At 40.2% G+C, this 26,630-nt stretch overlaps 1 protein-coding gene and 1 long non-coding RNA gene across 2 annotated transcripts in view; one reads left to right on the top strand and one right to left on the bottom strand.

The window, feature by feature from the left end:
* LOC132392164 (limbic system-associated membrane protein-like) overlaps window positions 1-26,630 on the bottom strand; it is a 558,511-nt gene that overhangs the window by 276,295 nt on the left and 255,586 nt on the right. The window lies entirely within an intron of this gene.
* LOC132392361 (uncharacterized) lies at window positions 738-26,568 on the top strand. The gene is made up of 3 exons (XR_009511506.1): window positions 738-853; window positions 7,419-7,481; window positions 25,465-26,568. It is a non-coding gene; the product is annotated as an uncharacterized LOC132392361 (long non-coding RNA).

Here is a 26,630-nt window from a genome sequence, read left to right as displayed (position 1 = left end):
GTTGCTTTACAGCAGCATAGAATACAAGACATAAAAATACTAAGAATTGAAAAAGAGATAGTGCAAAAAAGGAATTATGAGCTCATGTTCATGGAACATTCAGAAATCTGATGGCACAGGGGAAGAATCATTTACAGTGTGTCTTCAGGCTCCTGTACCTCATCCCCGCTGGTACTAACAAGTACAGTCCCAGATGGATAGGGGCTTTAATGATGACCGCCACCTTGCTGAGGCCCCAGCTATTGAAGATGTCACTGATGGACCTGCTTGAGTCTATCTCCCTCTCTAGCCTCTTGCGATCCTGTGCTTTGGAGTTATCATACCAAGCTGTGATGGCAGATCTGTTTATTAGAAATCATTTACAGTGTTTCAAGGTTAATTTTACACTCTATTGCTTTAACCACTTTCTCTATTCTAACTGAATCAAGGATTATAAATTCCTTTGTTATACATCACTTCCTCGATCCAGATTTATCATGTTGAGAAGGCATGCTGTACCATCAGAGGTGCTGTTTTCAAATGAAATTTTATAAACCCTCTAAGTTAAATTAAAAATATTTTATGATACTATTTGAAGAGTGAGAGAATTATTCCTGGTACACTGGCTAATGCTTACTGCTTAGATAATACTGCTAAACATATACATATGTATATATTTTTGTCAATCTTCAGATGACCGTTAAATATCATTTTTTTTATTGTTGAAGTGCAGTTACGTATTCACCTTGGTAATGCTAAAATAGCTGCCTGTGCCTTTAAGAGAAAACGATGATGTTATTTTGCATGGTTGGAGTAGAATGAAGAATTGCCATCTTCTAGAAAGGACGATGTTCAAATGCTTTCCCCAGGCTTGGTGAGTGAAATTGATCAACACTGGAATAGCGTAATTGTGATGTTCCTTAATCGGCCTACTAGCCTGAGCAAGGAGAACTCATTTCAAATCTAGCCTATATGTGCTTGGAAGTGAAACGTGTGTGCCAACAATTGCTACTACTGTATTGGTTTTGTATATTTTGTTTTAATTATTTTCATACAGCATACATAACAAAGGTGTGGTCCAAATTTAAGTTGCGATTCTAACAGAGGGCAGTGTGTTTTTTTTTAATTCATTTCGATAGTTTTATTTTGATACTATCTTTCTGCAATAAAACATCTAAAACAGATAAAGGAATTTAAGACCAGAAAAAGTATTTGTTGTCCTGTGAGGTGCATTTTTCCCCAAGCTACAAACTATATAATAACATTTTTGTTGGTGGGAACCTTGCAGAACAACAATTTTGCTGACACATGCATCAAAACAATTTTGCTGACCTGAAACTGTGAAAGGCCTATGCAAATACAGGTCTTCCTATTTTATCTTTTCCAAGACTATTCTTATGAGGATGCAGTTGTATTTATACAGAATTGTCTGCAGATAATCTATTACTTCTGTCAATCAATAATTTTGAATGTATTCATGTACTGTTCCCTCACACATCAACAGCTGCATGGTTAAAACTGAAGCTTACATTTCATTTAAGAATACAATCATTGCTATGGAAACAAATGCTAAAAGCAATTATTTGTTTTGAAATGTATGAATGACCCGAAGCTGCATGTGTTTTGTATGCAAAATCTGACATGTGGTCCTTAATTCTGTCAATCAAATAATCTGGAATTGAACCCATCGAGCTGTGATCTGAATCAGGTGGGGGAAAAAAACAACTATATGGACACTGCCTCACTACCAGGAAGAAATGCAGTAAACTTGAAAAGTGATTCCTGTCAAGTAGGTTCAATCATTTAATGTAAAATAAATGCTTTTATGCAGCAGTACTTCAGCCAGTCTCAATTAGATAAAAACAAAGGAACATAGAAAATCTGCAGCACAGTACAAGCCATTTGGCCCACAATGCTGAGCCGATTTTGAACTTACTTTAGAAGTTACCTAAGGTTACCCATAGCCCTCTATTTTTCTAAGCTCCATGTACCTATACAGGAATCTCTTAAATGACCCTATCGCATCCACCTCCACTACCATCACCGGCAGCCCATTCCATGCACTCACCACTTTCTGTGTAAAAAAAACTTACCCTTGACATCTCCTCTGTAACAACTCCCAAACACCTTAAAACTGTGTCCTATCGTGTTAGCCATTTCAGCTCTGGGAAAAAGCCTCAGACGATCCACACAATCAATGCCTCTCATCATCTTATACACCTCTATCAGGTCACCTCTCATCCTTCGCCGCTCCAAGGAGAAAAGGCCGAGGTCATTCAACCTATTCTCATAAGGCATGCTCCCCAGTCCAGGCAACATCCTTGTAAATCTCCTTTGCAACTTTTCTATCGTTTCCACATCCTTCTTGTAGTGAGGTGACCAGAACTGAGCACAGTACTCCAAGTGGTGTCTGACCAGGGTCCTATTTAGCTGCAACATTACCTCTCAGCTCTTGAACTCAGTTCCACGGTTGATGAAGGTCAATGCACTGTATGCCTTCTTAACCACAGAGTTGACCTGCACAGCAGCTTTGAGTGTCCTATGGATTTGGACCCCACAATCCCTCTGATCCTCCACACTGCCAAGAGTCTTATTATTAATACTATATTCTGCCATCATATTTGACCTACCAAAATGAACCACCTCACACTTTTCTGGGTTGAACTCCATCTGCCACTTCTCAGCCCAGTTTTGCATCCTATTGATGTCCCGCTGTAACCTCTGACAGCCTTCCACACTATCCATGACACCTCCAACCTTGGTGTCATTAGCAAACTTACTAACCAATCCCTCCACTTCCTCAACCAGGTCATTTATAAAAATCATGAAGAGTAAGGGTCCCAGAACAGTTCCCTGAGGCACACCACTGGTGACTGACCTCCATGCAGAATATGACCCGTCTACAACCACACTTTGCCTTCCGTGGGCAAGCCAGTTCTGGATCCACAAAGCAATGTCCCCTTGGATCCCATGCCTCCTTACTTTCTCAATAAGCCTTGCATGGGGTACCTTATCAAATGCCTTGCTGAAATCCATATACACTACACCTACTGCTCTTCCTTCATCAATGTGTTTAGTCACATCCTCAAAAAATTCAATCAGGCTCATAAGGCACAACATGCCCTTGACAAAGCCATGCTGACTATTCCTAATCATATTATGCCTCTTCAAATGTTCATAAATCATGCACCTCAAGATCATTTCCTTCAATTTACCAACCACTGAAGTAAGACTCACTGATCTATAATTTCCTGGGCTATCTCTACTCCCTTTCTTGAATAAGAGAACAAAATCTGCAACCCTCCAATCCTATGGAACCTCTCCCGTCCCCATTGAAGATGCAAAGATCATTGCTGGAAGATCAGCAATCTCCACCCTCGCCTCCCACAGTACCCTTGGGTACATCTCGTCTGGTCCCGGAAACTAACCCAACCTGATGCTTTAAAAAAGCTCCAGCACATCCTCTTTCTTAATGTCTATATGCACAAGCTTTTTAATCAACTGTAACTTATCCCTACAATCACTAATATCCTTTTCCATAGTGAATGCTGAAGCAAAGTATGCATTAAGTACCTCTGCTATTTTATCCAGTTCAATACACACTTTCCCGCTGTCACACTTGATTGGTCCTATCCTCTCATGTCTTATCGTCTTGTTCTTTACATACTTGTAGAATGCCTTGGGGTTTTCTTTAATCCTGCTCACCAAGGCCATCTCATGGCCCCTTCTGGTTTCTCCTAATTTCATTCTTAAGGTCCTTATAATCTTCCTGATCTCTAGCATTACCTAGTTTTTTGAACCTTTCGTAAGCTTTTCTTTTCTTCTTGACTCAATTTTCAACAGCCTTTGTACATCACGGTTCCTGTACCCTACCATCCTTTCCCTGTCTCTTTGGAATGTATATATGCAGAAGGCCATGCAAATATCCCCTGAACATTTGCCACATCTCTGCGTACATTTCCCAAAAAACATCTGTTCCCAAATTATGCTTCCAAGTTCCTGCCTCATAGCTTCATATTTCCCCTTACTCCAATTAAATGTTTTTCTAATTTGTCTGTTCCTCACCCTCTCCAATGCTATGGAGATAGAATTGTGATCACTAACTCCAAAATGCTCTCCCACTGAGAGACCTGACACCTGACCAGGTTCATTTCTCAATACCAAATCATGTACTGCCTCTCCTCTTGTAGGCTTATCTACATTTTGTGTCAGTAAACCTTCCTAAACACACACACCTAACAAACTCCACCCCATATAAACCTCTTGCTCCAGGGAGATGCTAATCAATATTTGGGAAAGTAAGATCTCCCACCATGACAATCCTGTTATTATTACACCATTCTAAAATCTGTCTCCCTATCTACTCCTCGATATCTCTGTTACTATTGGGTGGTCTATAAAAAACACCCAGTAGATTTATTGACCCTTTCCTGTTTCTAACTTACACCTACAGAGACTCCATAGACAATCCTTTCATGAGTTCCTCCTTTTCTGCAGCCATGACACTATCTCTGATCAACAGTGCCATGCCCTCACCTCTTTTCCCTCCCTCCCTGTCCTTTCTGAAACATCTAAAGCCTAGTACTCAAAGTAACCATTCTTGCCCCTGAGCCATCCAAGTCTCTGTAATGTCCACAACAGCTCCAAGTACTGATCCAGAACTGGCCAGTTATGAATAAATATTAAAGGTGACACTTGATCAAATAAGAGGTTTTGTGTAGTGTCAAGGATGTTAATTAATATATTTCCACACAGTATTACACAGAATTGTTTTATTCATCCTCACAGTTAAAATTTGAGGATTATTGAAATACATATATTTGCATAACAGTTTATTATTTCATCCAAAAATCTCTTGTGTTCTTACAGTGGGTTAACTTATGAAGACAAGATTGGAGGATTTTTTCATGTATTAATTATTTTTAATCTTTTGTTTAAAGATTTTGTTCAATGGGCTGAAAGAGGAGCAAATAATTTGACATAAAGTCCCAATACTTTCTCTATATTTAATGGAGTTTTGTTTAAGGCTCCTTTTAATAAAATATTGGCAGCTAACTTTCAAACTTCTCTAAAGTATTGAAATCTAAGTCCAAAACATTTTTATGTAATGGTGTCATATAAACTTCACCACCTAGATAGACAGATGCTGCCTGGCCTGCTGTGTTCCACCAGCGTTTTGTGTGTGTTGTTTGAATTTCCAGCATCTGCAGATTTTCTCGTGTTTGTTACCACCTAGAACTGTTTCTTTTCCCCCTAAAATGGAGTGCTAATCCAGCACTGAACTGTTCACCCACACTAATTAGTGCCAGTTTGTTTCAGACATGGTTTTCAATCATAATATCCATAGCAGAGCTCAGGTGTGTACTCTCAAGGCAATATAAGGCAAGCAGAATGTCCTTGACTATTAAGAAATGAATTTAGCTCAACTATCAGCAACTTGCACAAGGATCCAGTCATTAAATAACACATTTAAAAGAACATGTAAATAACAACATGAGTGGTTATCTGTCCTTTCAAAAGTATCTCAGTAACACTTTGCTTTTCATCAAGTTCATGGCTTTCAGCAAGATTACAGTTTTCCAGCTCGATCCCTGTAACTCTTGATTCCATTAATATCTTGGATGAACTCAGTGACTGAGCTGTCTTAGTCCCCTGAGACAGAGAAATCTAAAGACCCACCAGCCTTTCAGTGAAGAGATCTCTCCTCAGCTCAGTCCTAAATTGACTATCCCTTATTCTGGTCTGCAACTGAAAATATACAGTATAACAAATGCAAACATTGAGATTAAAACAGAAAATGTTGAAAACACTCAACAGGACAGGCAGCTTTTAAGAAAAGAGATCTGACCTACAAATGTTTGGTTAAAAAAACTTGGATATATGGCATTTGGTCTTCTCAAGTAAATCATTAATGTAGAATACAAATTGGTGGGACTCATGAACCAATGTCAATGGCACTTCATTTGTCTTTGCCTACAACTTAAGAAAGACTCACTGTTCCCACTGTTTACTTTCTATCTTAAAAAAAATTCTTAATTCATTTAGTACATCATCAACTGCATGATGGATATTTGTTGACCAACCTTCTCTGTGCGACATTTTCAAATGCACCCTCAAAATCAATATACACCATAGCCAGTAGTCCTTCCTTATCTATGCAGTCAGTCACCTCTTCAAAGAATACAAGATTAGTTAAACATTATTTTCCTTTCATAACTCCATCTTGACTCTTCTCAATTTTATTCTTCATTTAAAAAGTGTTCTCTGTGAAAACATGTTAATGTGCCCCAGGAATTCTAGGGTTGAAATGACGGACAGCCGCAATTGTAGTGATGGGACAAGTTGTCCAGTTCTCAGATGATGACCTCCAGCAGCTTACGAAGAAGGTGAAGAATAAATAGCAATCTGTCAAGGAGCCTTGAAGGCTATCTGGACACTTAATGAAGAAGAGCTGGCAGGTGATAGGCACAGTGCTATCCTCCCACTGATCCATGGATCAAATTTTTTTTTAAAAAATCTATGATCTCTGAGGTAATTCAAGAGTTATACTATTAAACTAGTAATATAGAAGCTATGATAAACACATGAAGACCCATGTTCAAATGATGGTCACTTAAACTACTGGATTATTATACCAACCCACCTGGTTCACTAATCTGCATTAAGGGAAGGTATTTATCATGCTTGTATTCTGGCCTACACATGATTCAAGAGCCACCACAGAACTTAAGTTTCCTCCAAAATTGCCTGAACAGTCAACAGCATGAAAGATAGCTCATCACAATCTTCTCAGGGGAAAATTTAAAATAGAAAATGAGACCACAAGGCCATGAGAGAAAGTGCAGAACACAGCCATTCAGCCTAAAATCTCATCTGTAACACTGTTCAATTAATACTAACCTTGTCAGTGATGCCCAGAAATGAAAAATGTATAAACAAAAATGTGAGAACCTGAACATTTAAAACTGCAATTCAGGTGTGAAATCTTCAGCTACAATACACATTTGCTGGGCCTAAAAGGCTATGACAAGCTCAGACTGATGCGATGTTGCTCCTCAAGCTGTCTTTGGGCGTCACCGTAACAATGCAAGAGACCACATGCAGAAAGGTCAGAGAGGGAGTGCAAAGAAAATTGAGGAGACCCACATCCTCAAGCTCAGAATCACTGCTGTGGACTAAGCATAGGTGTTCTGCAAAGCAATTATGCAATCCCTATTTGGTTTCTCCAAGGTAGAGGACATTGCCTGTTAAATATTGAATGTAGAAAAAATGTAAGTGAGTTGCTGCTTCATCCAGAAGGACTACTTTGGCCTTTGTACGAGGAAAAAACTGTTAGGGTGCTTGGCATTTTCAACCAAGTTCTTTTTAAATTTTTTATTCTCTGATGGGGTGGGAGGTGGCATTGAATTCAAACATTAACTCTGTTTCTCTTTCCAAAGGTGCTGAATGGCCCTAGCATTTATTTCAGATTTCCAGCACCTGCTTTAAGATGATATTTGAAGGTAATATAAAAGAAGTCACAGAAGTGTTTTTTTTCAAATATATTGTATGAAAGAGAGGTATGAGTGCATATTGACCACTGGAAAATTACACTGAAGAGGTAGTAATGGGGACAAAGAAACGGTGAAGAACTTAGTAAGCTTATTCTGTCAGTCATCACTGCGGAAGATAGAAATTCAGGAGTATCAAGGGGCAGAAGTGAATGTAGCTGCTAATAGTATGGAGAAGATGCTTGGGAAACTTCATCTAAGAAAATGTAAAGTATTGCAGTTTTAGTGGAATTTATTTGGCAGATGTGAGACATGTCCAGGCTTATGGAGAAGTATACATGTGCTGTACTACCTGAGAAGCAAACACACTGACACCACGCAGAAGAGCTACATTGCATTTTGTATCAAAAAGTAATGGAAAGTCAAGAACTGTGTTATTGCTAATATAATTAGCTTCCTTTCTGGTTGGTCCCTTATCATGATGTGCAGAGGCTCCAAAATCTGTCAGTGATCTGTATTAAGTAATGATAGTTGCTAAGTTTGATGTGTGTTTGCCAGACTGTTGATCTCCACAATTTCCAGATTATTCAATTGAATTTCATTTACCTTATCACAAGGTCAGAGCTGTGATGTACTGCCTGTACTACAAATGCCACAGCAGATATGCAAAGTTTTTAGGACAAAGTCAAGTTCCTCAGTTTAGTATTCCATGAAATGAAAGCATAAACTATAAACCTCATCCAATTACATATCTTTGTAACTAAGCAGTACGTAAAATGTGTTTTGAACAATGGCCGCACAGCGATTGGTAGCGTAAGAAGACATACTGCACACAGGTTCACCAAGTGAGTACCAAGCATTGAGTCGCAGCAGTTTGGTATTTGAACAGCAGCCAATTAGCAATTCAGGAGTGTGAGAAGATGTAGCTCACTCAGGTTTGCTGATAGAGTACATAAGGTATCGACTTACGACTGATTGGAATTTGAAAAGTGGCCAATTATCAATTTGGGTGTGTGAGAATTTGTAGCTCACTCAAGTTTGTCAACTGAGTACATAAGTTAACGATTTGCGGCCATTTGGCGTTTGAACATTGGTCAATCAGCAATTGGAACTGATTGGAACAAATAAAAACAATGCAGGGTGAAGCAGAACAACTATTGTTGGAGTGGACAGTGTTACAGCGGTTACTTGAGGCTTTAGCTCTTTGAGCCTTAAACAAGGAGAGGCTTGATGGAAAGAGAAGGCGAAAAGATTGCTGGTAGATTTTTGTTCCATTTTATTTATTGTTTACTTCTTGATATTTGCACAGTTAGAACAGTACAGACACCAGGCAGGATAGTTGAATACTCCTTTTGCGGGATGTGGGAAGGCAGGAATACCTCCAGAGTCCCTGATGGGCATACAACTGCAGCTCCACTTCAGGCAGTTGGAGCTGGAACTGGATGAACATTCAGGAGGTTGAGGAGGTGATAGATAGGACATAGACAAAAGGTAGTTTCAGCAGCATGCAGAAGTTTGGGCACCCTTGGTCAAAATTTCTGTTACTGTGAATAGTTAAGTGAGTAGAAGATGAACTGATCTCCAAAAGTCATAAAGTTAAAAATGAAACATTCTTTTCAACATTTTAAGCAAGATTTGTGTATTATTTTTGTTTTGTACAATTTTAGAGTGGAAAAAAAAGGAAAGGAGCACCTTGCAAAAGTTTGGGCACCCCAAGAGATTTGAGCTCTCAGATAAATTTGCCAAGGTCTCAGACCTTCATTATAACCATATAACAATCACAGCACGGAAAAAGGCCATCTTGGCCCTCCTAGTCCATGCCGAACCCTTAATCTCACCTAGTCCCACCTACCCGCACTCAGCCCATAACCCTCCACTCCTTTCCTGTCCATATACCTATCCAATTTTACCTTAAATGACACAACTGAACTGGCCTCTACTACTTCTACAGGAAGCTCATTCCACACAGCTATCACTCTTTGAGTAAAGAAATACCCCCTCGTGTTTCCCTTAAACTTCTGCCCCCTAACTCTCAAATCATGTCCTCTAGTTTGAATCTCCCCTACTCTCAATGGAAACAGCCTGTTCACGTCAATTTATCCCTCTCAAAATTTTAAATACCTCGATCAAATCCCCCCTCAACCTTCTACGCTCCAATGAATAGAGACCTAAATTGTTCAACCTTTCTCTGTAACTTAATTGCTGAAACCCAGGTAACATCCTAGTAAATCGTCTCTGCACTCTCTCTAATTTATTGATATCTTTCTTATAATTCGGTGACCAGAACTGCACACAATATTCCAAATTTGGCCTTACCAATGCCTTGTACAACTTTAGCATTACATCCCAACTTCTGTACTCAATGCTTTGATTTATAAAGGCCAGCGTTCCAAAAGCCCTCTTCACCACCCTATCTACATGAGATTCCACTTTCAGGGAACTATGCACAGTTATTCCTAGATCTCTCTGTTCCTCTGCATTCCTCAATGCCCTACCATTTACTCTGTATGTTCTATTTGGATTATTCCTGCCAAAATGTAGAACCTCACACTTCTCAGCATTAAACTCCATCTGCCAACGTTCAGCCCATTCTTCTAACCAGCATAAATCTCCCTGCAAGCTTTGAAAATCCACCTCATTATCCACAACACCTCCTACCTTAGTATCATCGGCATACTTACTAATCCAATTTACCACCCCATCATCCAGAACATTTATGTATATTACAAACAACATTGGGCCCAAAACAGATCCCTGAGGCACCCCGCTAGTCACCGGCCTCCATCCCGATAAACAATTATCCACCACTACTCTCTGGCATCTCCCATCTAGCCACTGTTGAATCCATTTTATTACTCCAGCATTAATACCTAACGACTGAACCTTCTTAACTAACCTTCCATGTGGAACTTTGTCAAAGGCTTTGCTGAAGTCCATATAGACTACATCCACTGCCTTACCCTCGTCAACATTCCTCGTAACTTCTTCAAAAAATTCAATAAGGTTTGTCAAACATTCTTGCTTCAACAAGCTTCATTAGCTTGTTAGGGCTATGGCTCATTCACAGTCATCGTTAGGAAAGGCCAGGTGATGAAAATTTCAAAGCTTTATAAATACCTTGACTCCTCAAACCTTATCCCAACAGTCAGCAGCCATGGGCTCCTCTAAGCAGCTGCCTAGCACTCTGAAAATTAAAATAAATGATGCTCACAAAGCAGGGGAAGGCTCTAAGAAGATGGCAAGGCGTTTTCAGGTAGTGGTTTACTCAGTTCATAATGTAATTAAGAAATGGCAGTTAACAGGAACAGTGGAGGTCAAGTTGAGGTCTGGAAGACCAAGAAAAAATTTCCGAGAGAACTGCTCATAGGATTGCTAGTAAGGCAAATCAAAACCCCCATTTGACTGCAAAAGACCTTCAGGAAGATTTAGCAGACTCTGGCGTGGTGGTGCACTGTTCTAATGTGCAGCGACACCTGCAGAAATATGACCTTCATGGAAGAGTCATCATAAGAAAACCTTTCCTGCAACCTCACCACAAAATTCAGCATCAGAAGTTCACAAAGGAACATCTAAACAAGCCTAATGCACTTTGGAAACAAGTCCTGTGGACTGATGAAGTTATAATAGAATTTTTGGCCGCAATGAGCAAAGGTATGTTTGGAGAAAAGAACATCTCTCCAACTGCTAAGTACAGGGGTGGATCGATCATGCTTTGGGCTTGTGTTGCAGCCAGTGGCACAGGGAACATTTCACTGGTAGAGCAAAGAATGAATTCAATTAAATACCAGCAAATACTGGAAGCAAACATCACACCGTCTGTAAAAAAGCTGAAGATGAAAAGAGGATGGCTTCTACAACTATGCAACTAGAATAATGATGCTAAACACACCTTAAAATCCACAATGGACTACCTCAAGAGGCGCAAGCTGAAGGTTTTGCCATGGCCCTCACAGTCCCCCTGACCTAATCCTTAACAAAAATCTGTGTTTAGACCTCAAAAGAGCAGTGCATGCAAGACGACCCAAGAATCTCACAGAACTAGAAGCCTTTTGCAAGGAAGAAGGGGTGAAAATCCCCCAAGCAGGAATTCAAAGACTCTTAGCTGGCTACAGAAAGCATTTACAAGCTGTGTTACTTGCCAAAGGGGGTGTTACTAAGTACTAAACATGCAGGGTGCCCAAATTTTGCTTCGGGCCCTTTTCCTTTTTTGTTATTTTGAAACGGTAAAAGATGGAAATAAAAGTAATCTTGCTTAAAATATTAAAGAAATGTGTCATCTTTAACTTTACACCTCTTGGAAATCAGATCATCTTTTACTCTCTTAGATACTCACAGTAACAGAAATTTTGAACAAGGATGTCCAAACTTTTGCATACCACTGTGCACCCAAGATGAAGGGGACAGGAAACTGGGTGACAATCAGGAGGGGCAAAGGGGTTGAACAGCCAGTGCAGAGTACCTTTGTGGCCATTCCACTCAGCAACACGTATACCACTTTGGATACCGTTGGGCGTTGTCCTCACAGAGGAGCAACATGGTGGTCAGGTCTTTGGCATTGAGCCTGGCTTTGTGACTCAGAAGGGATGGGGGAAGAAAAGGCAAGCTGTGATGATAGGGGATTCATTAGTTAGGGGAACAGAAAGGAGGTTTTGTGCATGAGAACAAGATTCCTCTATGGCATGATGCCTCCTGGGTGCTAGGTTCCAGGACATTTTGAATCAAGTCCTCAGCATTCTGCAGTGGCAGGGTGAGTTGCCAGAGGTCATAGTCCATGTAGGCACTAACAGCATAGGCAGGAAGACTATTGAGGTTCTGCAGAGTGAGTTCAGGGAGTTAGGTGCTAAATTAAAGGACAGGACCCTCCAGGATCATGATCTCAGGATTGCTACCCATGCAGTGAGCTAATGAGGCCAGAAATAGGAATATCATACGTTTAGCACATGTCTACAGAGTTAGAGTAGGAGGGAGTGTGGTAGATCTTGGAACCATTGGGCCCTCTTCCAGGGACTGTGGGACCAGTACAGAAGGCATGCTTTGCACCTGAACTGGAGAGGGACTAATATCCTAGCAGGAAGATTTCTTATTGCTGCATAGGTGGGCTTTTAAACTAGAATTGTGGGGGGATGGGAATGAGAGTGCCAGACTAGATAGTGGAGAGGCTATGGAGACATGCTGTTAAGACCTCAGACAAGGTCAGGAATCAAAAGGTTGAACACGGTGCAAGTAATGTTCTGAGCTGTGTATATTCCAATGCAAGAAATACTGCAGGGAACACAGACGAACTCAGGACCTGATTCAACACATGGAATTATGATATTGTCGCCATTATTGAGACTTGGTTGCAGAAGGGGCAGGATTGGAGGTCAATGTACCAGAGTTCCTTTGTTTTAGATGCATCAGACTGAGAGGGATTAAAGGGGAAGGGGTGACATTACTGATCAGGGAAAATGACGCAGTTATGACAGACTGTAGAGCTCAGCTAATGAGGTTTTGTGGGTGGAATGGATGAATAGAAATGTATGGCCATGTTAATGGGGCTATATTACAGACCACCCAATAGTCCATGGGATTTAGAGGAACAAACTTGTAGGGATGTCACAGACTGTTGCAAAAAATGTAAGATTGTTATATTGATTGGGACTTCCATGTTGTAAAAGGATTAGATTGGATAGAGTTTGTCAAATATGTTCAGGAAAGTTTCCTTAATCAGTACATAGAATTCCCAATGAGAAAGAGTGTGATATTTGATCTTCTATCAGGGAATGTGACAGGGCAGTCAACAAAACTTTGTTTAGGGGAACACTTTGCATCTAGTGATCATAATGCTATAAGTTTCAAATTGATCATGGAAAAGGATAGGTCTGGTCCATGTGTTGAGATTCTAAGTTGGAGAAAGGCCAATTTTGAAAGTATCAAAAAGGATCTGGCAAGTGTGGTTTGGGAGAGGTTGTTTTCTGGCAAAGGTGTACTTGGTAAATGGGAGGCCTTCAAAGATGAAATTTTGAGAGCTTGTGGGTGCCTGTCAGAATAAAAGGTAAAGATAATTGGTAGAGGAAGCTTTGGTTTTCAAGAGATATTGAGGCCCCGGTTAAGGAAACAAAAGGAGGTGCAGAACAGCTATAGGCAGGTAGGAACAAGTGAGGTGCATATGGAGTATAAGAAATGCAAGGCAACACTTAAGAAAGAAAGAAGGCATGAGGTTGCTCTCGCAGACAAGGTAAAGGAGAATCCTAAGGGATTCTACAGCTTTGTTAAGAGCAAAAGGATTGCAAGGGACAAAATTCATCCTCTGTAAGATCAAAATCTATATGTGGCACCTAAAGGAATGGGGGAGACCTTAAAAAGATTTTTTTGCATCCATGTTTAATTCAGAGATAGACACAGAGTCTATAGAGGCGAAGCATGGACCCTATTCAGATGACAGAAGTGGAGGCAGTTGCTGTCTTGAGGCTAATTAGGGTTGATAAATCCCCAGGGCCTGACCAGGTATTCCCCTGGATCCTGTGAGAGACAAGTGCAGAAATTGCAGTGGCCCTAACAGAGATATTTAAATCATCCTTAGCACACATGAAGTCCTGGGGGTATTGAACATCAGCTAATTTTGTTTCATTGTTTAAGAAAGGCTCTAAAAATAAACCAGAAAATTATAAGCCAATGAATCAGACATCAGTACTGAGAAAGTTATTGGAAGGCATTCCAAGGGACAGAATATATGAGAATTTGGATAGACAGAAACCAATTTGAGATCATCAGCATGGCTTTGTGAGCAGTAGCTCACGCCTAACCAATCTTATAGATTTTTTTGGAGTATGTTCCCAGGAAATTTGATGGAGGCAATGCAGCGGATGTTGTTTGCATGGACATTTGCAAGGCACTTGTCAAGGTCACGCATGGGAGGTTAGTCAAGAAGGTTCAGTCGCTTAGCATTCAAAGTGAGATAGTACATTGGATTAGATATTAGCTTTATGGGAGAAGCAAGAGAGTGGTAGTTGATAGTTACCTCTCTGACTGGAAGCCTGTGGCCAGTGTAGTGCCGCAGGGAATGCTGCTGGGTCCATTGTTGTTCGTCATCTATATCATTGATCTGGATGATAATGTGATTAACTGGATCAGCAAATTTGTGGATGACACCAAAATTGGGCAGGTAGTGGACAGCAAGGAAGACTATCAGAGTTTGCAGTGAGATCTGCATCAGCCAAAAAAATGGGCTGAAAAATGGCAAATAAAATTTGATGCAGACAAGTACAAGGTTTTACTCTTCAATAGGACTAACCAGGGTATGTTTTACACAATGACTGGTAAAGCACTGAGAAGTGCAGTAGAAAATAAGAGTCTGGGAATATGGGTGCATAACTCATTGAAAATGGCAGCACAGGTGGAGAGAGTCATAAAGAAAGCATTTGGCACATTTGCCTTCATAAATCAAAGGAGATGATTGATTGTGTTGAAGTTGTATAAGACATTGTTAAGGTCTAACTTGGAGTATTGTGTGCAGTTTTGGTCACCTACCTACAGGAAAGGTATCAATAAGGTTGAAAGCATACAGAGAAAATTCACAAGGATGTTTCCAAGACTGTTGGACCTCAGTTATAAGGAAAGATTGTATAGGTTAGGATTTTATTCCTTGGAATTAAAAAGATTCAGAGGAGATTTGAAACAGGAATACAACATTATGAAAGGTATAGATAAGGTAAATACAAACAAGCATTTTCTACTGAGGTTGGGTGAGATTACAAACAGAGTTCATGGGTTAAGGGTGAAATGTGAAAAGTTTAAGGGGAATATGAGGGGAAACTTAATTCTAATTTGTGGGAGTGTGGAACGAGATGTCAGCATAAGTGGTCCATATGAGCTAGATTTCAATGTTCAACAGAAGTTTGGATTGGTACATGGATGGCATGGAGGGATATAGTCCAGGTGCAGGTCAAAGGGACTAGGCAGTTTAAATGGTTTGGTGTGGACTAGATGGGCCAAAGGGCCTGTTTCTGTGCAATACTTTTTGATGACTCTATGACTATCATTCAAGCAAATGCAGACACAATTCACTTGTGATTATTGCCAATCACATTAATACCATATAATATATAATTGTTGTCTCATCCATCACATCAGGGTATTAAAATATCTCTGATGAATCCATTTGAATGGAACTGACAAGGATGCCCAGTTAAACCAATGATTAAATCCACTCTACATGAAGTGATCAATCAATGTGACACACCAATGCAGAAAATGTGTAAGTTTGTTGGCATCATCCATCACATTGTGTAGGAAAGCAATAATGATGTGTTCATAAAGAGAAGATACGCAGCAATCATGTTCCCCTTGGGATTTCTTATCCTCTCTTTCTGGCCAAGGATGAAGGCTTTCAGTGGCAAATGCATGAGGTTCTTTGGAACTGAGGGAAAGATTAGATCTGCTGCACTGTCCACATGCCATGGACCGTCAACGCATGAAATGGAGTACAGTTCTAGGCTTATGGCCTTAGCTCCAGACAGGGAAATCACCCTGCATGAATGTAAGGTCCTCCTGCCACTCTCTTTGGGATCTCATCATAAGGCACAAGGAGTGAGAGAGATTGGCTAGTTGAGTGATACCAAAACATTTTGCATTGAACACTGGTAAAACCAAGGAATTGACTGTAGTCTTCAGGAAGGGGAAGTCAAAGGAACACACTTATAAAGTCTGTATAGAGGTGTCAGCATTGGAAAGGGTGGCAGTTTTATGTTCCTAGCCATCAACATCTCTAAAGACCTACCTTGGGAACAATGATTGTTGGGCCCAACATTTTGATGCAATTATTTAGAAAGCACGCCATTGGCTATATTTCATTGGGAGTATGAAGAAATTTGGAATGTAACCAAAGACTCAGATTTCTACAGATATACCATCGAGAGCATTCTAACTGGTTGCATTACTGTTTGGTATGGAGGGGCCACTGTACAGTATCAGATAAAGCAACAGAGTGTTGTAAACTCAGCCAGCTCCATCATTGGCACTAGCCTCCCAACAATCAAAGATATCTTCATATGGCAATCTCTCAAAAGGTTGGCATCCATCATTAAAGACCCCCACTACCAAGGACATGCTGTCTTCTCATTACTACCATCAAAAAGGAAATACCAGAGAATGAAAACACACGACTTAACATTGTAAAAATAGTTTCTTCCCTTCTGTCATCGGATTTCTGAATGGAAAATGAAACCAAAGACACTATCCTTTTATTTTTGTTCCAATCATTTCATACATATATATATATATAAATACAAATGTTTGTATTTCATATTGTAAGTTATAGTATGTTTTATGTATTTCTCTGCACTGCTGCCAAAAAACAAAACATTTATGACATATGTTAGTGATAATAAACCTGATTCTGATATCTTTGTGCCTCTCCCACATTCTGCTTTCCACAGGGAATATCCTCTTGTTATCTTCCTGGTCTAATTATCCTTTTCCATTTACCTCGCTGTATCCCTTGCCATCACAAAGGCAGAACCTGCCCATACACTTTTACCTCACCACCATCCAGGAACCTAATGGGCCTTCCAGGTGATGGAGAGTTTCGTGTAGACTTTCTCCACCCTGGTCTGTTGCATCTAATGTTCATGATGTAACCTCCTGTACATTGGTGAGTCTAAGCATAGAGCTGAAAACCATTTCACAGAGCAACTGTGGTTGCCATCTTGAGCTTCCAGACACATGTCCATTCAGTTCCCTTTCCCAATCCCACATCTCCCTGACCATCCTTAGCCTTCCCAACTGTTATGATGAGGCCTAACACAAATGAAAAGAACAACACTTCATATTCCGCTTAGGTAGATTTACAGCCCCAATGTCATTGACAGTGAAATTTTAGGAAGCCCAATCCCTATTTTCTTATGACTTCCACCAGTCTACCCAAGGTGACTCTCCTTTTCCTAACTATTTTCATCTCAACCTCTCCCCCCCACCCCACAAACCCACTCATCCCTGACTATTGATTCCAGATTTGTCAGTCCTCTTCACCTGGTTCCAATACCCATATACCTACTTACTTGGGTTTTTCTCCCCTGGTTCACACTTCTGATTGCCATCCACATGCAATCATTTGCCCATTATCCCTTCAGAAAACCTGCAGGTAGTTAATTTGCCTGATATCACGTTCAGAAACAGTCTCCCATGATCATCAATCACTGCCACTAACACGATGATGATAGTGGTGCTGCTCCTCCTTCAGTACCTCCACTCCTTCCTGTTAAATGGATTCGGTGTGATCTCCAGCAGAGCACCTGGATGGCACAGGGTTTGCTGGTTGCAGATGTCTGTCATCACTGACTTTGAAAATTTTGGGTTCTGGGACCGAGCACTTTGGATAGATCGAAGTAGAGTGGTTGCTACAGTGCTCTGGAGAATGAGTTCTCTTTATTGAGCCCTTTAGCTTCGCTACTCAGAGAACACTGCTTTGCTCACTTTGGCTCCTATGGCTATCCTTTCAACTCTTTCCCATAGAGGATGTTGAGATTTACGATATAATCTCTAAGCAGGTGCACTGACAGACATAATAATGAATCCAGTTCACATTTTGAGAGTATATATATCCTAGCAGTGAAGACGAGGCTGGAAGCAGATAAAAGCAGCATCTGGATGATTTTATTGAAGATTGTAAATACTTAGTGAAACAGGTCGGTAAAGATGCTGAGTTTTGTGAGAAAGGGGAAAGAGCAATATTGGTATAAGGTGCAAAGAGATTGCTATTCTACAGTTTTCAAGCATTGAGCAGAATTTTGTCCGTTGCAATTTAATAATGTACACAATATTACACAGTGTTCCTCTCAGTCCATCCAAACAGACCTCCATCAGAAAGTTGTCCCCAAAGTAAACGTAATACTACAAGCAAAATATTCAGAAAATTATATTAATGGATCCAAAGAACATATCACAACCAGTTTATCTGATGAGAATGTTTTAAATTTCCTTTGTGCCTCACATCTACATATTTTTACAGCCTCTCTTCATAAAATGCCTGATTGACTTTTCTAAAAATGATGTTGATCTCAGTAATTTGTCGAGCAGAAACACAAATAGGATAATGCTTTCATCTAAGAAGAGAAAATTAATTGCAGAATTACAAGTCACTTTGGTGCTCAGCCAGAGCTGTTTGAGAGTCCAATTTTCTAGAACAATGAGTAGTAATTTAGCATTTTTTTAGCCCTGCTTTAAGCAGTTTACACTGTTAATTTTCAGGAGTCTATAATCAGGCAGTGGTGGAGCAATGGCTAGTTAGTCAATCGACCATCAACTTTCTACAGCTGTAGTTCATTAAAATATTTGAGGTTGAATGCACAAAAAAATGGACTATATCCCTCTTTTGAATATATATTATTTTTATTAGCAATAGGCAATTCTCAGCAAATGATATCAATTGTACATTTTGTGCGATGTACACAACCACATTCTTCAAGGTGAAAGAGGAAACTCAAACCCAATTAACACACAGTGGGGGATTTAGTGGGTGGGTTAAAATTTTGGTCATGTCTGGTTTCCACTATCCCTCCAAGTATGTTGATGCCAAATGCTTCACAAGCTGTTTAGTTCTTTTTTAGTTTACTCAAAGGACTGAGCTGTTGTGTGTGGGCATGTGCTGGTTTGGAAGTGAGACTTGTGATAGGGAAGCAACGAAAACATTACTTTAGGTGTTCTTGAAGAACATTAAAAAAAAGTATATCACCAAAAAAGCTTTTTCAAAATACCCAGTCTCTCTGCAGACCAGCCACCTTCAATCGCACATTCTCTCAAAGATTCAATTCTCTCCTTAAACACACTGTACTGTCAGCTACCCTGACCCTCTGATTTGCCACCTACATTTGTATAGAATCTTCACAATGGCAAAGTTTTCCCAAAGCTCTTCACAAAAGCAGCAAGTAAACAAAACTTGACTTCAAGATCTAAAATATGATATCTGAGTAGAAGACAAATCTTCATCCAAAATTAACTTTAACAACAACTGAAAGAGAAGTGAGAGAAATGGAGATTTTTAGGGAAGAAACTCCAGAGCCAATAGTTGAGGTGCAAAAAATGTTGGGGTTATATTGGCATCAAAATGAAGCTGTACGTATATCTGAACACTGAAAGAGAAAATTACAGAGGCAAAAACTGGAGGGATATGAAATCAGAGATGACAAATTTAGACTAAAAGCATTGTATAAATGGCAACTATTATGCATCAGCAAGCACTTTATGAAGGATAAATATAAGCTTAGAGCCCCGATGACCTCAAATTTATGGAAAGCAGACTGACAGAGGCTAGCAAAGAGCATGACCTAAGAAGGCAGAGATGAGAATTCTAGCAACAAACTTAGAGAATATGGGTGGAGTCTCTGCTTAAAAAACAGACTGCGGACTTTTGATTCTTAGTCAAGTTTCAGCACATGATCTCTTGCTGTTGAATTTCTGTTAAACTCAAAATATAATTTTTGGATTCAATTTATCTGTTTTATTCATTATCTCCAGCCACCTGTTCCTTTACTGTAGTTCACCTCTTTGCTATCCTCTGCACATCACCAAGAAATCATAACCTGACATTACCACTGATTCTGCCAAAACTCATTCCAGACGATTCGTACACAGAAAGTTTCATATCAAGTTCAGGTTATTGTCATTCAATGGCACATATGTATACCTATACCACCAAATGAAGCAAAGTTCCTATGTACCAAGGTCAACAATACTGTATATATAACTCACTCATGTAACACATAAGTAATATTACCATAACAAATTAACTGATAGAGTAAGATAGTGCCAGCAACCAATATGACTAATGGCAATGCTCTGCAGATAGTTCACGAAGCTCCTTCTTTAAAATATAATTCTACTAATCTGGGTGTGATTGGAGCTCGGAATTTACATTTTGATAATGTCTTTTTGGCCCAGCGGAGTGATCTGGTGCTTTTGCTGTCTCTGGGGGAATTCCGCAGGCTCAAGAGCAAGCTTGAGAATGAAGTGTGCCTAATGTTGGTGTGTGAACCCACAAACAGTTCCAATTCTTAACCAACTCGCCAATTAATGCGTTGAGCAAGATTGGAATCACCCGGGATGAAAAAAGAAGGTGAGCAGGAGTTCAGCCTGCAGTTGACTGGGCTCTAATGAAGGAAGGTGCAGGAGTCTTGAGTCTTGGGTCTTGGGCAAGGTTTAACTGTCATGGTTAGTTGACTGGAGTTGTTTTATGAGGACTGTCTGTCTGTGGGAAGACTAATCTCAGGGTTGTATACAGCATACATACTTTGATAATAAATGCACTTTGAATTTTTGAAATAATAAGGAGCACAAGTTAAAAAGTACACAGTATAATGCTACTGGCACTTAATGTTCGAAGAGACCTGGGTGGTGACGAGGAGTCCGGAGGTCTTAAGGGCTGGGGGAGGAAGCAGTTTCCCATCGTAACAGTTCTTGTTCTAATGCTATGATATCTCCTGCCTGGTGGTAGGTGGTTAAAACGATTGTTGAACAGATGGAAGGTATCATTGACAAGGCTAAGGGCTTCTGATAAATATCTCTGATGGGTGGAAGAGAGACCCCAATGATCTTTGCAGCAGGACTTGCAGTCAGAAGCCTTGCAATTACCATACTAGACACTGATGCAGCTGCTCAGAACACTCTTGACAGTGCTCCTGTACGAATTCATCAGAATGGGAGGAGAAACAATGATGCTACCTGCAGCTGTGCGTTCATCACCAAAGAAGAGGGACCAAGTGAGATTGTTGATTTAGTGCTCTTCCAGAAACTTAGTGCTCCAAAACATTCTCCATGGAGGAGCAGTTTACTGGCAGTGAGAAGCAGTCAGCCAGCACCTTCCTAAAATCCACTATCATCTCTTTGGTCCTGTCCACTTTGAAACTCGAGTTGTGCTCACAGCATTCTACCAATTGCTCTACCTCCTCTCTGTATACCATCTTGTTGTCATTATTGGTGAGGCAAACCACTATTATGTCATCACCAAACTTATGGTATGGTTTGAACAGGAACTAGCAGTAATGCACCAGCAGCAGGAACAGCAGTGGGCTGAGCACACAGACCTAGGGAGCACCGCTGATCAGCGTGATGGTGCTAGAGATGTTTCTGCTACACGACTGACTATGGCCTTTCCGTCAAGAAGTCCAGGGTCCAGTTACAGACATAAGGTATGAAATACCTTGTGAAATATAGAGCAACCCTCATAAAATGCTGGAAGAACTCAGCAGGTCAGGCCACATCTATGAAAATGGATAAACATTCGATATTTTGGGCTAAGTCCCTTCTTCAGGATGGGAAATGAAAGGGGAAGACACCAGAATAGAAGTCTGGAGGAGGAGGATAGATAGAAGGTAAATCCAGATGCTTAGGAATGGTAATGGGCTAGAAAGGAAGGAATCTGATGAGAGGAGGGTGGATCATCGGAGGATGGAACCCAGGGGGAGGTGATAGGCAAGTGAGAAGAAGTAAGAGGCCAGAGTGAGGATAGAAGAAGAAGAAGAAGAAGAAGAAGAAGAAGAAGAAGAAGAAGAAGAAGAAGAGAGAAGGGGGGGGGGATTTTCTTTTACCAGAAGGATAAATTGATGTTCATGCCATTAGGTTGGAAGCTACACAAGCGGAATATAAGATGTTGCTCCTCCACACTGAAAGTGGCCCACTCATGGCACAAGAAGAGGCCATGCAGTGACATGTCAGAGCGGGAATCAGAATTAAAATGATTGGCCACCGGGAAATTTGCTCTTGTTAGGTGGAGCATCTCTTGTTTCTTTCTCTTTCCTACTCTCAATGCGCTCTTTCTGCCATTACAGTGCCAGTTTGTATAATTTCTTCCTAAAGTCCTTCATTCTTGAGAATGATTATTTTTTGACAATAAGTGAATCCATGGATGTGCTAAGTCAAAGGGATAATGGAGCTGATGCTGAGAATCAGCCATATTACTGAGATAGTGTAATGCTGGTTAAAAGGCCTTGTGCTTGATTAGTACTTCCACTTCATATAGAACACATAGAACATAGAATAGTACAGCACAGTACAGACCCTTCGGCCCATAGTGTTGTGCCAACCCTTAAACCCTGCCTCCCATATAACCATCCCAACTTAAATTCCTCCATATATCTGAAGCAGTCTCTTAAATTTCACTAGTGTATCTGCCTCCACCACAGACTTAGGCAGTGCATTCCACGCACCAACCACTCTGAGTAAAAAACCTTCCTCTAATATCCCCCTTGAACTTCCCTCCCCTTACCTGAAAGCCATGTCCTCTTGTGTTGAGCAGCGGTGCCCTGGGGAAGAGGTGCTGGCTGTCCACTCTGTCTATTCCTCTTAATATCTTGTACACCTCTATCATGTCTCCTCTCATCCTCCTTCTCTCCAAAGAGTAAAGCTGTAGCTCCCTTAATCTCTGATCATAATGCATACTCTATAAACCAGGCAGCATCCTGGTAAATCTTCTCTGTACCCTTTCCAGCACTTCCACATCCTTCCTATAGTGAGGTGACCAGAACTGGACACAGTACTCCAAGTGTGGCCTATCCAGAGTTTTATAGAGCTGCATCATTACCTTGCGACTTTTAAACTCTATCCCTCAACTTATGAAAGCTAACACCCCATAAGCTTTCTTAACTACCCTATCTACCTGTGAGGCAACTTTCAGGGATCTGTGGACATGTACCCCCAGATCCCTCTGCTCCTCTACACTACCAAGTATCCTGCCATTTACTTTGTACTCTGCCTTGGAGTTTGTCCTTCCAAAGTGTACCACCTCACGCTTCTCCGGGTTGAACTCCATCTGTCACTTCTCAGCCCAGTTCTGAATCCTATCAATGTCTCTCTGCAATCTTCGACAATCCACCACACTATCAACACCATCAACCTTTGTGTCATCTGCAAACTTGCCAACGCACCCTTCTACTGCCACATCCAGGTCAAGAAAAGTAGAGGTCCCAGAACCGATCCTTGTGGGACAATACTAGTCACCACCCTCCAATCCGAATGTACTTCCTCCACCATGGCCCTCTGCTTTCTGCAGACAAGCCAATTCTGAATCCATCTGGCCAAACTTCCCTGGATCCCATGCCTTCTGACTTTCTGAAATAAGCCTACCGTGTGGAATATGTTTTGTTTCATCAGTTTACTTCCTCTTTTCAAAACTCTTACTGCTTCCCCACACTTTACACTTATAATTCATATGTTCCTTTCCTTTATTTTCTCATCTTTGGTGTCCTTCTGTATGGATTCCTGAGCTGCTTTCTGCATTAGGAACATGAGCAAAAAAGACAAGCTGCTGTTATTTTTATTATGTCTGGCTTGCAAACATCTATGGAGAGTAGGATCATTGGTGCCACATCTGCTCTCTGAAATATTTAATGTTTTTATACTTCTACAGTAAAAGCAAAAGTAATTTGTCCAAGCATCAAAAAAATATCCTATCATTTAAAATTGGCTTGTGGCCCAAATTCAGAACAATTTTATAGGATTACGTACATTCCAACCAAATTGTGTTCTGTTTCTCTGTATTTGCCAATATAAATTAACATTGGATTAAACTTCTTACAGTTCCTTCAGCCAAGGTTATTTGGATACTGCACATTACCCCTTAGGATAGGCAAACAGTGAAAGAATCAAAGAGGATTTGATAAGCCTGTGTGCATGCTAGAGAGACAAATAACAAGCTGTATCATTGGATTGTTCTTCTGGAACTACCATTACCTGAACAGCTGAATGGCTTCATTTCTATTATATCACATGGGTTCTTTGCCTGATGAATGATATGATTATTCATATGGATAAATGAGAGAGAACTGGCTTATCAATATCTCTGAATTTTAACCACATCAGAAGCTTTTATGGACTTAATTTCCAAATTGGTACATTGATTCCCCTCACATTCTGTGCATCACATTGTGATGACTAATTGATTTTCCGCACGTCACAATTAATATTATTTGCTTTACAATTACTTTTATTCAATTCAATTAACATTTTTATTTGTAATTCATGTACAAGCAATTACACTCAATTAATTGCTTTATCTCAGAAAAATGCTGCCACCATCAGAATCCAGCTGGCTCTTCCCTTTTCAACCAAAGAATGATAATTTGTTGTATCAATCCTCAGAGCAGTAGGCATCAATAAAACCACAACTGATGAAAGGAGATACCATGGCACATTGGAAGATTTCCTCAATTTGCATTGCCTTCAAAATGTTCATTACCTTCCTAACTCAGACTGATATTTGTCATGCCTGCCTTTGCACAAGTTGCATGGCATCTCTGATAAACAATCTCATTGTAGAGCTCTATTAAAGTATCATCCAAGATGATGCCCTGTTAAAATTTGAATACCCAATTTTCTTATCCTAATTGACAAACACTAACAAAGCCAAGCAGATCAATTACCTGCTCATATGTTTTTCCGTCATACCCAACCCTTGAAAAGTTTTGAATCACCTTTTTGGAAAAATCTGTGGCATTTCCTTACATGAATGACTCTCCATCAGGATTGAGACACACTGGGTTTAATTTTATAATTTTGTATTTCATTTGATCTCTTTCAACATGGGGATAAAGCCGAAACTAGGAAACTGATTACCTAGAACTGTAAACTTTAACTTGACACTTGAGATTTAATTTTCATGGTAGGCTGTCAATAGCAATAAATATTGAGGAATAAATTTGACATCAATTTCTAACACAAATGCACATACACACAGAATCAGGCATATGTTGTCCAAATTGCTATACATATTCAAATATTCCTCATTGCCCTTCATAGAAATCCACAAATAGTGTGGAGTTGTTTCTCAGTCTGATTAGATATTTAATAAAGACACAACAAAATTAATACTTACTCTTTCAAGCATATCTGGGATTTTTATAACACTATTCAATACCAAATGTCCTTGGAGACACCAAGATTTCAGCATCAAATCTCATTCCTCCAGGTGTTAATTGTTGTTAAAGATTTATAATAATGTTTTTGTTTACTTTCTTTTCTCTTTTAGATGTATCTGCCTTTTAATTCTTCCAGGAAGGTGGTGGCATGCTCAGACAAAGCAGCTTCTACAGGACCAATCAAAGGTGTTATTGTCTTTTCTGAACTTTTTTTTATGATTGCACGACTTTGCTGGGCATTAAGAAATTAAAGGCTGCAGGCCTTTCCCATCAGTGAGTTGCTTATAGGCGAAGAAACTGGAGGAGCTGGACTTGGTGTGGACTGTGATGCTGCCTGCAACAGAGAGGCATCAGTGTACAAGGGAAGTTTGCAGTCTAACAGTGAGTGATTTTCTTCATCACTTTTCTTGTGATCCTGTTGGATATTGGTGGGGTGGAATGCTGGAAGTCCAATTCATTGGTTTATTGACAAATGGTGGGGGGCAGACAGTGGGGTAGCTGATTGGCCTCAGTCATAGTTAGTACTAGGCCTCAACCTGTGGTGTCACTCGGTTGCAGCCACCCAGTGTGAGATGTTGAAGTAGGGTGCTCCACTGGAGCATTGGAGGCGGCATGGCACACTGTTCATGCTTCAGTCAGTGCTGCTCCCCAGAAGACAAGTTCAATTGTGCTGGCCTGCAGTTTGCTGCAATTTTCATAGACTTAGGGTCCTGGACTATATATTGTTGTGTGATTGTATTTTACTGATCTATTATGCTTGCTATCTTATATGTGCTACGTGTGCTTTATGCTGTGTATGACTGTTGGTACTGTGTTTTGCACTTTGGCCCCAGAATAACACTGTTTCGACTGGCTGTATTTATGGGTATTCATGTATGGTTGAATGGCAACTAAACTTGGATTTGAACTTAATCCCACGTGTTCTCTCCACTTCTCATACACACCTGAATTCTGTCAGATCATTTGATAGTTTGAAGTGCTTTCTTCTCCAGTTCATACAGACCCAAGATCTCACTCAGTGGGCAATGAGGTCATTTGGACTGATGACATCCACACATCATTGTTCCATGAATTGTGTGTTGGCAGTCATCGTCCGAACTAACACTGACTATTATAGCTGCAAAGCATGAACAGTTCAGATAAAATCTCATTGCAATGTAAATGATTTAAGGTATTTTTATCTTGTGGATCCTAATTGCAGATATAAAATAATGATGTATTGCAACAAGCCAAGGAAGTGTGAATGAATAATTAACTTCTGCTACATTGACTACAA

Source organism: Hypanus sabinus, chromosome 4 (genome assembly GCF_030144855.1).
Source record: "Hypanus sabinus isolate sHypSab1 chromosome 4, sHypSab1.hap1, whole genome shotgun sequence".
Lineage (NCBI taxonomy): Eukaryota > Metazoa > Chordata > Chondrichthyes > Myliobatiformes > Dasyatidae > Hypanus > Hypanus sabinus.
The sequence above is the reverse complement of the archived record's forward strand: the minus strand, read 5'-3'. Positions and strand labels throughout refer to the sequence as shown.